Source organism: Hordeum vulgare, chromosome 6H, assembly GCF_904849725.1.
Source record: "Hordeum vulgare subsp. vulgare chromosome 6H, MorexV3_pseudomolecules_assembly, whole genome shotgun sequence".
Lineage (NCBI taxonomy): Eukaryota > Viridiplantae > Streptophyta > Magnoliopsida > Poales > Poaceae > Hordeum > Hordeum vulgare.
Window position 1 is genome coordinate 273,802,461 of NC_058523.1, and position 15,835 is coordinate 273,818,295.

Below are 15,835 nucleotides of genomic sequence, written 5' to 3' on the forward strand. Positions count from 1 at the left end.
GTGGAGGCCGATGGGGGGGCTGCTGTTGCCGGGCCTCGGCCTAGGCGAGGCGTGGAGGCGAGGCGGTGCGTCTCGGGCGGTTCCTCGTCCAGATAGGACCGACGGGAGGCGGCGGCTGCTCCAGGAGCGGGGCGGCGAGGGATGGCGAGCAGGCGAGGCGGCGAGGAATGGTGAGTAGGCGGGGCGGCGAGGAACCCGAAGATGGGAGCTCACCATGGCAGGCCGCGACCAGGAGCTGCGCGGCTGGCCGGCGGGAGGAAGTGCTCCGACGAGGGAACCTTGGGAAGGAGCTCGCGAGGATGCCGGATCCGGGACGCCGGCGGCGAGGCAGCCGGGGCTCGGGGCTTCGGCCGGCGGTGGTGCACAGAAGGCGGCGGCGGGGCTGGAGTCCGGGAGGAGGCCGACGGGGTGCTGCCATGGAGGGGCTTGAGAGGAGCTCATGCATGGGGGATCGGTGCTACGTGCCGAGATGGGCTTCGTGCGGGCCTGACCCGGGCTCGGGCGGGCCCGGCTTCTGGAGGTGGGAGGAGAGAGCAGGTGGGAGGCGGCTAGTGTTTCGGGACGGTGCAGATCTCGAGGAATAAAGAGAGAGAGAGAGAGACTGCTAAAAAATGCATGAGGGGTCCTATTTATAGACAAAGGGGGGCTAGGTTTAGCGAAATTCCGTCCCGGATCCAACCGCGAGGTCGGAGTCGAACAATTCCGAATGCGGGATGGGCTAAGTGGCTGTGTAGAGCAGGATAGCCGGGGAAGAGAGGGAAACGGTGCGGCAACACGATTTTTACAACACCGATAAACGTGCGACGGTAGACCGAATACGGTGCCGCTACGATCGACCGTTCGCGTACCAGACGGACTCCGATTGCAACAAAATTTGACAGGCGGCCTACCTATAACTAATAAAGACCGCACGTCAAATTCCAACTCAATCAGATAAAGTTTTACGCACACTTTTAAAACAGGGTTTTGACGATACCGCGGGCGCGTGCGTGTGTGGTCAGGTTCAGAACGGACAACGACGAGGACCGTCAACTAACAACGGATGCAAGTTTTGCAAACTGACGGCAACGGAGATGCCGATGCAATGGAGATGATGCGAATGATGCGATGATGATGCGACAAATAAAATAAATCACACGACGAAAATGGAATAGAAGGGGAATCTTCTGGAACATCGGTCTCGGGCTGTCACAACTCTCCTACACCACAAGAGGATCTCGACCCGAGATCCAAGAATGAACGGGGAAGAGGATGAGAAAGGAAGAGGTAAAACTTAATCGCTTCTTTGACAATTGAGTGAAACCGACGATCCTTGAAGGTTGCAAAGCGATGAGGAATGATATGAGAAACAAGCAAGAATTCACGAAAAATTTGGGCAGCACTTCGGTAGGAAAAGGGGACAAAAAATTCGATAAGATAGGAGAATTAGGCAAGATTCACAACAAACAACTAAATAGAACAAGGGAACACCATGATCTTGATAGCACAACATGATTGAACCAAATGAGCAACATCACAATGCCTCTGGAACAAGAGAATAAAACTAGATCATTGGAAACAAAGAAAGAATAAGAGAATGACAACTACTATCACAAGAATCTTGAAGAACTCGTGAGAATGGATTGGAACCTTGATGAACCACCATGAAGGACCTCCGTATACAAATGAATGATGCAAATATATGAAGGTAGAAAATAATAAGATTATGACCTTGCCAAGATTTAGATGAAGCCTCACAAAGAGATACTTAAAAGAACTTGGAACTCCGGAAAAGAAAGATAAGCACATGGGAAAAGAATTGATATCATGAGCCACTCCGGAAGAAGAATTCAGATTATTATGAACAAGAATAAGAATTATGTTATGCTTATCCTTCATCAAGTTTGATTGATGACAAACAACGGATTTAGCATACCACTTATTCTTCTAGAAATGATTGAGGAGAGATATGAGCACAAACTAGAAGAAATGTTGCAAGAAACACCTGTGAGAATTGAAATGAATGAGGCAACCATGAATGAATGGAGATAGATGAGAATGAAGAGATCACAAGACACCTGAGAGAAAACTGGAACAAGGCACCATAATAATTGAGAGACGAACGAAGAGACAACAATTGAGAAGAATTGAGGATGAAAGCTGAAAGCTGAGAACGAAGAATCTTCTGAAATGATGGCCTTCGGAGGATCGAGAATGAAACAACTCAGAAATGCATCGGATAGATATGGAAGGAATACTCATGACAGGGAACAATTCAAGATAATGCCACAAAGTTGAAATGATGAATTTCAAAGAGAATGAACCAAGATTTGAGAAAACACTCCTTCGAATTTGCAAGCTGAGAAAGATGATGAGAAACAACATCAAGAATACTGAGACACTCTGGAATGAAGAAGAATGAAAGGTTGAGGCAAAGACGAGAAAAAATTCAAATTGATCTTGAAGAGGGAATCTGACTGATGAAATCCATACTTACGTCATAGTTGAAAGAATTAGAGATCTCCGGGAAAGATTACAAGAGCTGTATAAGATCCTGGGAAAGAACCTGTGGGTTATGGGCCCACTCAAAGAAACCACCGTTGAAAAGATTGCTCAGAAGAGAGATATTGCACCGGTATAAAGAAAACTTGATGAGGTTGAGAACCTTGAAATAATTGAAAGGATTGAAAACAAGAAACTGAGATATCTTCAACCTACGGATAGAAAAGAGAGGACTGAATAACAAGATAGGCTGATAAAAAATTCCAATATAGGAAAGACTTACAAGGATGAATATGATATAATGAACACGAACAACTAAATTGAATTCACCGGAAAAGATAACAAGATTGAATAAAGATGAACACGAAGTTCCTGAGAATCTTCACAATGAATCACCGACTAAGAGAGAAAAGAACACATAGCGGAAGCAACAATGAAATGAAACACACTTGGATGAAATCCAATCATTGAAGAAAAGGGCGGGATGGCGGGAAAAAAACAAAGACAACTTGGGACATATGAGACAAACTCCGGTAACAATTGAGAGAATGATCTGCAAATATTGGAGAGGATAGAATTCACTTGAAGAGAAGCACACCGGTTGGAAAAGAATTAAGATGACGACTCCGGTTGACAAGAATTGATAAGACAATTTGATTTGTGCAACAAAATTAATACTCTCATAAAAATATGAGAACACCACTTAGGAAAGAGCTGAAATCACCACTTGACATCAAAGCAACTTGAGTTACCATGTTCCAACAAAACAAAAGGGTGAAGCTTATGAAACAAGCCAGAACAAACTCATGAGAGAGATTTCCGTTCGATATTTTCATGGACAGGATTGCACAGGCTCGATCCTTATAGTAGCCATCCTGTGCAAGGTAGTGCACACGACATACGAAGCGTCCCCGAGTCATAGCAAGCTACAAGGACTCTTTAAGACACAACGAGAACCGCTGTAAGACGACCGTGAACAAACGAATCCACTAGATGCCAAACCCCAACCTAACATCATGCATTTGTTGGAAGATTGTCCTATAAGTAACTACTTGAATTCCCACCTAAGAACTCCCGAAATTTGTGGTCATGCAATCTGGTATACAGATACAAGGAGTAATATTTCACACAACTCCTATACTAACCCGTCCAGTGTATCACATCCATCAACACATAACCTGAATCTCGGAAGTTCATCTACTACAGACCCTCGTGATCACAACGATACAAAGTATGGCAGTACTCCCGAACAATCTGCACCAGTACTCGGGACATCGCGGTTATCTCGCCACTACTAGTATTGAAGCAATTACGAACATCCTTCATTCTGAGATACTAAGAAATCTGAATGATAGCGATGTGCTCGAGAATCCCCTGGAGCTCAACTCCCCGGAAGAAATCAAGTCAGACAGGAGGCACCAAGACAGAACTCCGTCACATCGGCATCATACAGATTCAGAAAATATCCGTGTGATCCTAAATTTTTTTTGAGTGAGAAGAGGAGTAGAATGAAGTTATTACGTCAAGATTCCTCACTAGAGTATAGAAGAGGAGAAAAAAGAATCCTACTCTCCGATATATAACTAGACTCAAATCAGTTTTACTAGACTCGACTCGGCCAAGTTCGATCAATCAAGGGGGCTCCTAGATCGGTACTGCTCTGATACCAACTTGTAACGTCCAATATGCGACCCTATCCTCAATTTGGCATAAGGGCCTCGTCAGGGATAGAAGTGCATCTCATCATTTCGCAAGAATGGATATCGTTACAAGTACATGTACTGAAAAGAAGATATATATATATATATATATATATATATATATATATATATATATATATATATATATATATATATATATATAGAATTGGCTTACACTCGCCAAAAGCTAAATCAGAGTCACAACAGTACAATGCATAAACTTCACGAAGAAGAGCAGGGTCCGACTACGGACGAAAATAAACGAGAAAAAAAGAACGATGTCCATCCTTGCTATCCCAGGCTGCCGGCCTAGAACCCATCCTAGATCGAAGAAGAAGAAGAAGACGAAGCAAATCCAAATGAACAATCAACGCTCTCGCGTCAAGTAACCTTTACCTATACGTACAACTGGTGTTGTAGTAATCTGTGAGCCACAGGGGACTCAACAATCTCATTTCCAAAGGTATCAAGACTAGCAAAGCTTAATAGGTGAGGTAGGTTAAGTGGTGAGGCTGTAGCAAGCGACTAAGCATTATATGAGGTGGCTAACTTACGAGTACAAGAATAAAGAGGGGGAAGATCTACGCATAGCGGACGTGACTACTGATGATCAAATGAATGATCCTGAACACCTACTTACGTCAGACATAACCCCACCGTGTCCTCGATCGGAGAAGGAACTCACGAAACAGACAGTCACGGTTATGCACACAGTTGGCATATTTTAATTAAGTTAACTTCAAGTTATCTAGAACCAGTGTTAAACAAAGTTTCCACGTTGCCACATAACCGTGGGCACGGCTTTCCGAAAGATTTAACCCTGCAGGGGTGCTCCAACTAATCCATCACAAATTAGCACAAGCCGCATAGAAATGCTCGATCACGAAACTCGCGATCTCGTCGGACTCCTTAGCGGAAAACCTCAATTCTCAGATTACCCAAAGCATCACCGGAATCCCGATGCACAAGATATCTCGTCAAAGGTAAAACTAATCCAGCAAGGCCGCCCGACGTGTCGACGATCCCAATAGGAGCCGCGTATCTCGTTCTCAGGAGACGACGTATAAGCGAAGCGTATGGTGGCCTCATAGACATCTCCCGAGTTGCCCCGGGTAGGCCCCGCACGGTGCTCTGTTTTGGACCAACACCATCAGCACTGGCCCTCCCTGTATTATGTAGAATTACTCCTCAGGTTCATGACGCCCTATGCTTTCAGTAGTAACAAAATTATTATGTTGGGCATGTTGGAATTATGCCCTAGAGGCAATAATAAATATAGTTATTATTATAATTCCTGTATCAAGATAATCGTTTATTATCCATGCTATAATTGTATTGAATGAAGACTCATTTACATGTGTGGATACATAGACAAAACACCGTCCCTAGCAAGCCTCTAGTTGGCTAGCCAGTTGATCAAAGATAGTCAGTGTCTTGTGATTATGAACAAGGTGTTGTTGCTTGATAACTGGATCACGTCATTGGGAGAATCACGTTATGGACTAGACCCAAACTAATAGACGTAGCATGTTGATCGTGTCATTTTGTTGCTACTGTTTTCTGCGTGTCAAGTATTTATTCCTATGACCATGAGATCATATCACTCACTGACACCGGAGGAATGCTTTGTGTGTATCAAACGTCGCAACGTAACTGGGTGACTATAAAGATGCTCTACAGGTATCTCCGAAGGTGTTAGTTGAGTTAGTATGGATCAAGACTGGGATTTGTCACTCCGTGTGACGGAAAGGTATTTCGGGGCCCACTTGGTAATACAACATCACACACAAGCCTTGCAAGCAATGTGACTTAGTGTAAGTTGCGGGATCTTGTATTACGGAATGAGTAAAGATACTTGCCGGTAAACGAGATTGAAATAGGTATGCGGATACTGACGATCGAATCTCGGGCAAGTAACATACCGACGGACAAAGGGAATGACATACGGGATTATATGAATCCTTGGCACTGAGGTTCAAACGATAAGATCTTCGTAGAATATGTTGGATCCAATATGGGCACCCAGGTCCCGCTATTGGATATTGACCGAGGAGTCTCTCGGGTCATGTCTACATAGTTCTCGAACCCGCAGGGTCTGCACACTTAAGGTTCGACGTTGTTTTATGCGTATTTGAGTTATATGGTTGGTTACCGAATGTTGTTCGGAGTCCCGGATGAGATCACGGACGTCACGAGGGTTTCCGGAATAGTCCGGAAATGAAGATTGATATATATAGGATGACCTCATTTGATTACCGGAAGGTTTTCGGAGTTACCGGGAATGTATCGGGAATGACGAATGGGTTCCGGGAGTTCCCGGGGGGGGGGGGGGAACCCACCCCGGGGAAGCCCATAGGCCATAAGGGTGGCGCACCAGCCCTTAGTGGGCTGGTGGGACAGCCCAAAAGGGCACTATGCGCCATACAAAGAAAAATCAAAGAGAAAGAAAAAAAAGGGAGGTGGGAAAGAAGGGAAGGACTCCCACCCACCAAACCAAGTCCAACTCGGTTTGGGGGGGAGCCTTCCCCCCTTGTACTCGGCCGACCCCCTTGGGGCTCCTTGATCCCCAAGGCAAGGTCCCCTTCCTCCCACCTATATATACGGAGGTATTGGGGCTGATTTGAGACGACTTTCCCACGGCAGCCCGACCACATACCTCCATGGTTTTTCCTCTAGATCGCGTTTCTGCGAAGCTCGGGCGGAGCCCTGCTGAGACAAGGTCATCACCAACCTCCGGAGCGCCGTCACGCTGCCGGAGAACTCTTCTACCTCTCCGTCTCTCTTGCTGGATCAAGAAGGCCGAGATCATCGTCGAGCTGTACGTGTGCTGAACGCGGAGGTGCCGTCCGTTCGGTACTAGATCGTGGGACTGATCGCGGGATTGTTCGCGGGGCGGATCGAGGGACGTGAGGACGTTCCACTATATCAACCGCGTTCACTAACGCTTCTGCTGTACGATCTACAAGGGTACGTAGATCACTCATCCCCTCTCGTAGATGGACATCACCATGATAGGTCTTCGTGCGCATAGGAAATTTTTTGTTTCCCATGCGACGTTCCCCAACAATGGCATCAGAGCTAGGTTCATGCGTAGATGTCTTCTCGAGTAGAACACAAAAGTTTTTGTGGGCGGTGATGTGCGTTTTACTGCCCTCCTTAGTCTTTTCTTGATTCCGCGGTATTGTTGGATTGAAGCGGCTTGGACCGACATTACTCGTACGCTTACGAGAGACTGGTTTCATCGTTACGAGTAACTCCGTTGCTCAAAGATGACTGGCAAGTGTCGGTTTCTCCAACTTTAGTTGAATCGGATTTGACCGAGGAGGTCCTTGGATGAGGTTAAATAGCAACTCATATATCTCCGTTGTGGTGTTTGCGTAAGTAAGATGCGATCCTACTAGATACCCTTGGTCACCACGTAAAACATGCAACAACAAAATTAGAGGGCGTCTAACTTGTTTTTGCAGGGTATGCTTGTGATGTGATATGGCCAACGATGTGATGTGATATATTGGATGTATGAGATGATCATGTTGTAATAGAAATATCGACTTGCACGTCGATGGTACGGCAACCGGCAGGAGCCATAGGGTTGTCTTTATACTAACGTTTGTGCTTGCAGATGCGTTTACTATTTTGCTAGGATGTTGCTTTAGTAGTAATAGCATGAGTAGCACGACAACCTCGATGGCAACACGTTGATGGAGATCATGGCGTGGCGCCGGTGACAAGAAGATCGTGTCGGTGCTTTGGTGATGAAGATCAAGAAGCACGTGATGATGGCCATATCATGTCACTTATGAATTGCATGTGATGTTAATCCTTTTATGCACCTTATTTTGCTTAGAACGCCGGTAGCATTATGAGGTGATCTCTCACTAAAATTTCAAGACAAAATTGTGTTCTCCCCGACTGTGCACCGTTGCTACAGTTCGTCGTTTCGAGACACCACGTGATGATCGGGTGTGATAGACTCAACGTTCACATACAACGGGTGCAAAACAGTTGCGCACGCGGAACACTCGGGTTAAACTTGACGAGCCTAGCATGTGCAGACATGGCCTCGGAACACATGAGACCGAAAGGTCGATCATGAATCATATAGATGATATGATTAGCATAGGGATGCTTACCACTGAAACTATACTCAACTCACGTGATGATCGGACTTGAGCTAGTGTAAGTGGATCATGAACCACTCAAATGACTAGAGAGATGTACTTTTTGAGTGGGAGTTTAGCGAATAATTTGATTAAGTTAAACTCTGATTATCTTGAACATAGTCTAAGTCCACTTTGAATATATTTGTGTTGTAGATCATGGCTCACGCGACAGTCATCCTGAATTTTAATACGTTCCTAGAGAAAGCTAAGTTGAAAGATGATGGAAGCAACTTTGTAGACTGGGCTCGTAATCTTAAGCTAATCTTACAAGCTGGGAAGAAGGATTATGTCCTTAATGCTGCGTTAGGAGATGAACCACCCGCTACGGCTGATCAGGATGTTAAGAACGCTTGGTTAGCACGTAAGGATGACTACTCAATAGTTCAATGTGCAGTCTTGTATGGCTTAGAACCGGGACTTCAACGTCGCTTTGAGCGTCATGGAGCATTTGAGATGTTCCAGGAGTTGAAGTTTATCTTTCAGAAGAACGCCCGGATCGAGAGGTATGAGACCTCCGATAAATTCTATGCTTGCAAGATGGAGGAAAACTCATCTGTCAGTGAACATGTGCTCAAAATGTCTGGGTACTCAAACCGTCTAGCTGAGCTAGGGATTGAACTCCCGCAAGAAGCTATCACTGACAGAACCCTTCAATCACTGCCGCCAAGCTATAAAGGCTTTGTGTTGAACTACAACATGCAAGGGATGAACAAGTCTCCCGGCGAGTTGTTTGCGATGCTGAAAGTCGCAGAGTCTGAACTCCGTAAAGAGCATCAAGTGTTGATGGTGAATAAGACCACTACTTTCAAGAGAAACGGCAAAGGCAAGAAGGGAAATTCGAAGAAGAGCGGCAAGCCTATTGCCAATCCGACGAAGAAACCCAAAGCTGGACCTAAGCCTGAAACGGAGTGTTACTATTGCAAGGGTATGGGTCACTGGAAGCGCAATTGCCCCAAGTATCTGGTAGATAAGAAGGCGGCCAAAGAAAAATCAGGTATATTTGATATACATGTTATTGATGTGTACTTAACCGGCTCTCGTAGTAGTGCCTGGGTATTCGATACCGGTTCTGTTGCTCATATTTGCAACTCAAAACAGGAACTGCGGAATAGATGAAGGCTGGCGAAAGATGAAGTGACGATGCGCGTAGGAAATGGTTCCAAGGTTGATGCAATCGCCGTCGGCACAGTGTCACTTCAGTTACCGTCAGGATTAGTGATGAACTTAAATCATTGTTATTTAGTGCCTGCGTTGAGCATGAACATTATATCTGGATCTTGTTTATTGCGAGACGGTTACTCTTTTAAGTCAGAGAATAATGGTTGTTCTATTTCTATGAGTAACATCTTTATGGTCATGCACCGAATGTGAGAGGATTGTTCATATTGAATCTTGATAGCGATACGCATATACATAACATTGAGACCAAAAGAGTTAGAGTTAACAATGATAGCGCCATATTTTTGTGGCACTGCCGCTTAGGTCATATTGGTGTAAAGCGCATGAAGAAACTCCATGCTGATGGACTTTTGGAGTCACTTGACTTTGATTCACTTGACACATGCGAACCATGCCTCATGGGAAAGATGACTAAGACTCCGTTCTCCAGAACAATGGAGCGTCCAAGTGACTTGTTGGAAATCATACATACCGATGTGTGTGGTCCGATGAGCGTGGAGGCACGCGGCGGATATCGTTATTTTCTCACCTTCACTGATGATTTAAGTAGATATGGTTATGTCTACTTGATGAAGCACAAGTCTGAAACATTTGAAAAGTTCAAGCAATTTCAGAGTGAAGTGGAAAATCATCGTAACAAGAAGATCAAGTTCCTGCGGTCTGATCGTGGGGGTGAATATCTGAGTTTCGAGTTTGGTACTCACTTAAGACAATGTGGAATTGTTTCACAGTTAACACCGCCTGGAACACCACAGCGTAATGGTGTGTCCGAACGTCGTAATCGTACTCTATTAGAGATGGTGCGATCTATGATGTCTCTTACTGATTTGCCGTTATCATTTTGGGGTTATGCATTAGAAACAGCTGCATTCACTTTAAATAGGGCACCATCAAAATCCGTTGAGACGAAACCATACGAACTGTGGTATGGCAAAAGGCCAAAGTTGTCGTTTCTTAAAGTTTGGGGATGTGATGCTTATGTCAAAAAGCTTCAGCCTGAAAAGCTGGAACCCAAAGCGGAAAAGTGCGTCTTCATAGGTTACCCAAAAGAGACAGTTGGGTACACCTTCTATCTCAAATCCGAGGGCAAAGTGTTTGTTGCTAAAAACGGATCTTTTCTCGAGAAGGAGTTTCTCTCGAGAGAATTGAGTGGGAGGAAGATAGAACTTGACGAGGTTGTCGAACCTCTCATCCCTCTGGATGGTGGCGCAGGGCAAGGGGAAACCTCTGTCATTGCGACGCCGGTTGAGGAGGAAGTTAATGATGATGATCATGAAACTTCAGTTCAAGTTTCTGTCGAACCATGCAGGTCGACGAGACCACGTGCTGCTCCAGAGTGGTACGGTAATCCCGTCTTATCAATCATGTTGTTAGACAACGATGAACCTGCGAATTATGAAGAAGCAATGGTGGGCCCAGATTCCAACAAATGGCTAGAGGCCATGAAATCCGAGATAGGATCCATGTATGAGAACAAAGTATGGACTTTGGGGGTACTACCTGAGGGCCGCAAGGCTATTCAGAACAAATGGATCTTTAAGAGGAAGACGGACGCTGATGGCAATGTGACCGTTTATAAAGCTCGACTTGTGGCAAAGGGTTTTTCACAAATTCAAGGAGTTGACTACGATGAGACATTCTCACCCGTAGCGATGCTTAAGTCCGTCAGAATCATGTTAGCAATAGCTGAAATCTGGCAGATGGATGTCAAAACAGCGTTCCTTAATGGTTTCCTTAAGGAAGAGTTGTATATGATACAACCCGAAGGTTTTGTCGATCCTAAGAATGCTAACAAGGTGTGCAAACTCCAGCGATCCATTTATGGACTGGTGCAAGCATCTCGGAGTTGGAACAAACACTTTGATGAGGTGATCAAAGCATTTGGGTTTATACAAGTAGTTGGAGAATCTTGTATTTACAAGAAAGTGAGTGGGAGCTCTGTGGCGTTTCTAATATTATATGTGGATGACATATTACTGATTGGAAACAAAGTAGAGTTTTTGGAGAGCATAAAAGGTTACTTGAATAAAAGTTTCTCTATGAAGGACCTAGGAGAAGCTGCTTACATTCTAGGCATTAAGATCTATAGGGATAGATCAAAACGCCTGATAGGACTTTCACAAAGCACATACCTTGATAAAGTTTTGTAGAGGTTCAAAATGGAATAGTCCAAGAAAGGGTTCTTGCCAGTTCTACAAGGTACGAGAGTGAGTAAGACTCAGTGCCCAGCAACTGATTAAGATAGAGAGCATATGCGCTCCGTCCCCTATGCTTCAGCCATAGGTTCTATCATGTATGCGATGCTGTGCACTAGACCGGATGTTAGCCTGGCCATAAGTATGGCAGGTAGATTCCAGAGTAATCCAGGAGTGGATCACTGGACAGCGGTCAAGAATATCCTGAAGTACCTGAAAAGGACTAAGGAGATGTTTCTCGTGTATGGAGGTGACGAAGAGCTTGCCGTAAAAGGTTACGTCGATGCAAGCTTTGACACAGATCCGGACGACTCTAAGTCGCAAACCGGATACGTATTTATTCTTAATGGGGGTGCGGTAAGCTGGTGCAGTTCAAAGCAAAGCGTCGTAGCAGATTCTACATGTGAAGCGGAGTACATGGCTGCCTCGGAGGAGGCTAAGGAGGGTGTGTGGATGAAGCAGTTCATGACGGATCTTGGAGTAGTGCCAAGCGCACTGAATCCAATAACCTTGTTCTGTGATAACACGGGTGCCATTGCCTTAGCAAAGGAACCACGGTTTCACAAGAAGACCAGACACATCAAACGACGCTTCAACCTCATCCGCGACTACGTCAAGGGAGAGGACGTAAATATATGCAAAGTGCACACGGATCTGAACGTAGCAGACCCGCTGACTAAACCTCTTCCACGGCCAAAGCATGATCAACACCAGAACTGTATGGGTGTTAGATTTATTACAATGTAATTCACATGATGATGTGAGGGCTAGATTATTGACTCTAGTGCAAGTGGGAGACTGTTGGAATTATGCCCTAGAGGCAATAATAAATATAGTTATTATTATAATTCCTGTATCAAGATAATCGTTTATTATCCATGCTATAATTGTATTGAATGAAGACTCATTTACATGTGTGGATACATAGACAAAACACCGTCCCTAGCAAGCCTCTAGTTGGCTAGCCAGTTGATCAAAGATAGTCAGTGTCTTCTGATTATGAACAAGGTGTTGTTGCTTGATAACTGGATCACGTCATTGGGAGAATCACGTGATGGACTAGACCCAAACTAATAGACGTAGCATGTTGATCGTGTCATTTTGTTGCTACTGTTTTCTGCGTGTCAAGTATTTATTCCTATGACCATGAGATCATATAACTCACTGACACCGGAGGAATGCTTTGTTTGTATCAAACGTTGCAACGTAACTGGGTGACTATAAAGATGCTCTACAGGTATCTCCGAAGGTGTTAGTTGAGTTAGTATGGATCAAGACTGGGATTTGTCACTCCGTGTGACGGAAAGGTATCTCGGGGCCCACTCGGTAATACAACATCACACACAAGCCTTGCAAGCAATGTGACTTAGTGTAAGTTGCGGGATCTTGTATTACGGAACGAGTAAAGAGACTTGCCGGTAAACGAGATTGAAATAGGTATGCGGATACTGACGATCTAATCTCGGGCAAGTAACATACCGAAGGACAAAGGGAATGACATACGGGATTATATGAATCCTTGGCACTGAGGTTCAAACGATAAGATATTCGTAGAATATGTAGGATCCAATATGGGCATCCAGGTCCCGCTATTGGATATTGACCGAGGAGTCTCTCGGGTCATGTCTACATAGTTCTCGAACCCGCAGGGTCTGCACACTTAAGGTTCGACGTTGTTTTATGCGTATTTGAGTTATATGGTTGGTTACCGAATGTTGTTCGGAGTCCCGGATGAGATCACGGACGTCACGAGGGTTTCCGGAATAGTCCGGAAACGAAGATTGATATATATAGGATGACCTCATTTGATTACCGGAAGGTTTTCGGAGTTACCAGGAATGTATCGGGAATGACGAATGGGTTCCCGGAGTTCACCGGGGGGGGGGGGGGGCAACCCACCCCGGGGAAGCCCATAGGCCATAAGGCTGGCGCACCAGCCCTTAGTGGGCTGGTGGGACAGCCCAAAAGGGCACTATGCGCCATACAAAGAAAAATCAAAGAGAAAAAAAGGGAGGTGGGAAGGAAGGGAAGGACTCCCACCCACCAAACCAAGTCCAACTCGGTTTGGGGGGGGGAGCCTTCCCCCCTTGGACTCGGCCGACCCCCTTGGGGCTCCTTGAGCCCCAAGGCAAGGTCCCCTCCCTCCCACCTATATATACGGAGGTATTGGGGCTGATTTGAGACGACTTTCCCACGACAGCCCGACCACATACCTCCACGTTTTTTCCTCTAGATCGCGTTTCTGCGAAGCTCGGGCGGAGCCCTGCTGAGACAAGGTCGTCACCAACCTCCGGAGCGCCGTCACGCTGCCGGAGAACTCTTCTACCTCTCCATCTCTCTTGCTGGATCAAGAAGGCCGAGATCATCGTCGAGTTGTACGTGTGCTTAACGCGGAGGTGCCGTCCGTTCGGTACTAGATCGTGGGACTGATCGCGGGATTGTTCGCGGGGCGGATCGAGGGACGTGAGGACGTTCCACTACATCAACCGCGTTCACTAACGCTTCTGCTGTACGATCTACAAGGGTACGTAGATCACTCATCCCCTCTCGTAGATGGACATCACCATGATAGGTCTTCGTGCGCGTAGGAATGTTTTTGTTTCCCATGCGACGTTCCCCAATAGGGCAAATGTAGTACCAATGTTGGGCCTTGCCAGAACAGCTTTAATCTAAAACGAATTATAAAGGGGGTCCCCATAACAACCCCGATCGTGTTAGGAGCGCTCAATTATGGAACATAATACCGGTAGCCGAAACTAAGGGGCCAAAGGTGGAACAAAACACCATGCTAGAAAGGCCAAGCCTTCCACCTTTTACGAAGTATATAGGTGCATTAAATTAAATAGCAATTAATATGGTGATATGACAAGGGACCCATGTTATCACATGGAAGCAACTACACCTGCAACTAGCAACGCTAACACATGGTAAGCAAGCAGTAACATAGCCAATCAGTGGTTTGCTAGGTCGTGAACAGGTTGATGGTTTCATGGCATTGTTGAGAGGCTGATATTTAACAGGTGGTAGGCAACGAGACATAATGGCAGAAACGGTAAAAATAGCATGGCAATGATAGTAATGGTATCTGGGCAAATGGTCATCTTGCCTGAGATCCCGCTTGGAAGAAGAATGACTCCGTGAAGCAGACAAACCGATGTAGTCGAACGGGTCCTCACTTTCCGACACGCTTGTGGAAACCTATTGAGACAAAGCAAACCGGAAACAAGAATCAACACACGATATTCACCACACGATGCACAACACATATGATGCATGAGCAGCTGAATATATGCAAGACATGGCATGGCAATTCACAACACTCAAACACTACACATTAAGTGAAGTTCAATATGCAACGAGTTGCATATTGATGAAACTCCATGTTTAATTATTTAGTTATATCCTGATTAGGTACAGGCAATATTAAATGTGGTTAAACATGGCATGAGTTGAAGCATAGTTAAACTACCTATCTAGGCATTATAAATGAGGTCGGAAATGACATATAGCACCTCCGAGACGACCTCACATGTTAATTTACAATTCTGTCCAGATCTGATCTGACACGTTTAAATGTTTGTTAAATAGCAAAACAAATAGGTTCACGTGATTCTACGCATTGTTACAAGCAATCTACACATAGAGAACATCTCCAACGGAGCTACAGATCAAAAGATACGGTCACCGCAAGATATGATGGCATGCATGCAATATGTGTGCAAATGGTATCCACAACATTCAAAACACACAACCAACAAGATAAAATAAAACTGCATGAGATTCTAAGCAAGTTTCATATAGGACACGATCAAAACGGAGCTACGGTTCAACAACTACGAGCTGAACAAGAAATCACTACAATCTGCCAAAATCAGCCACATATCATTTTCTACACCCCACAACTACGAGCTACACAAACCAAATGGCTCCAACAAGGCATGAGACGATAGAGGGCAAGATGCACTACAACATACAACTAATTACATCTAGCATGGGAGCATGGATCACTAGGAAAAGAAGTCACAAAATGGCTTCTCACACACAGTTTAAGACTTAGTGAAAATAACACTTCATGAAAGTGCAGTTTTCGATCTGAAGGCATATTGACAGCAGCAAA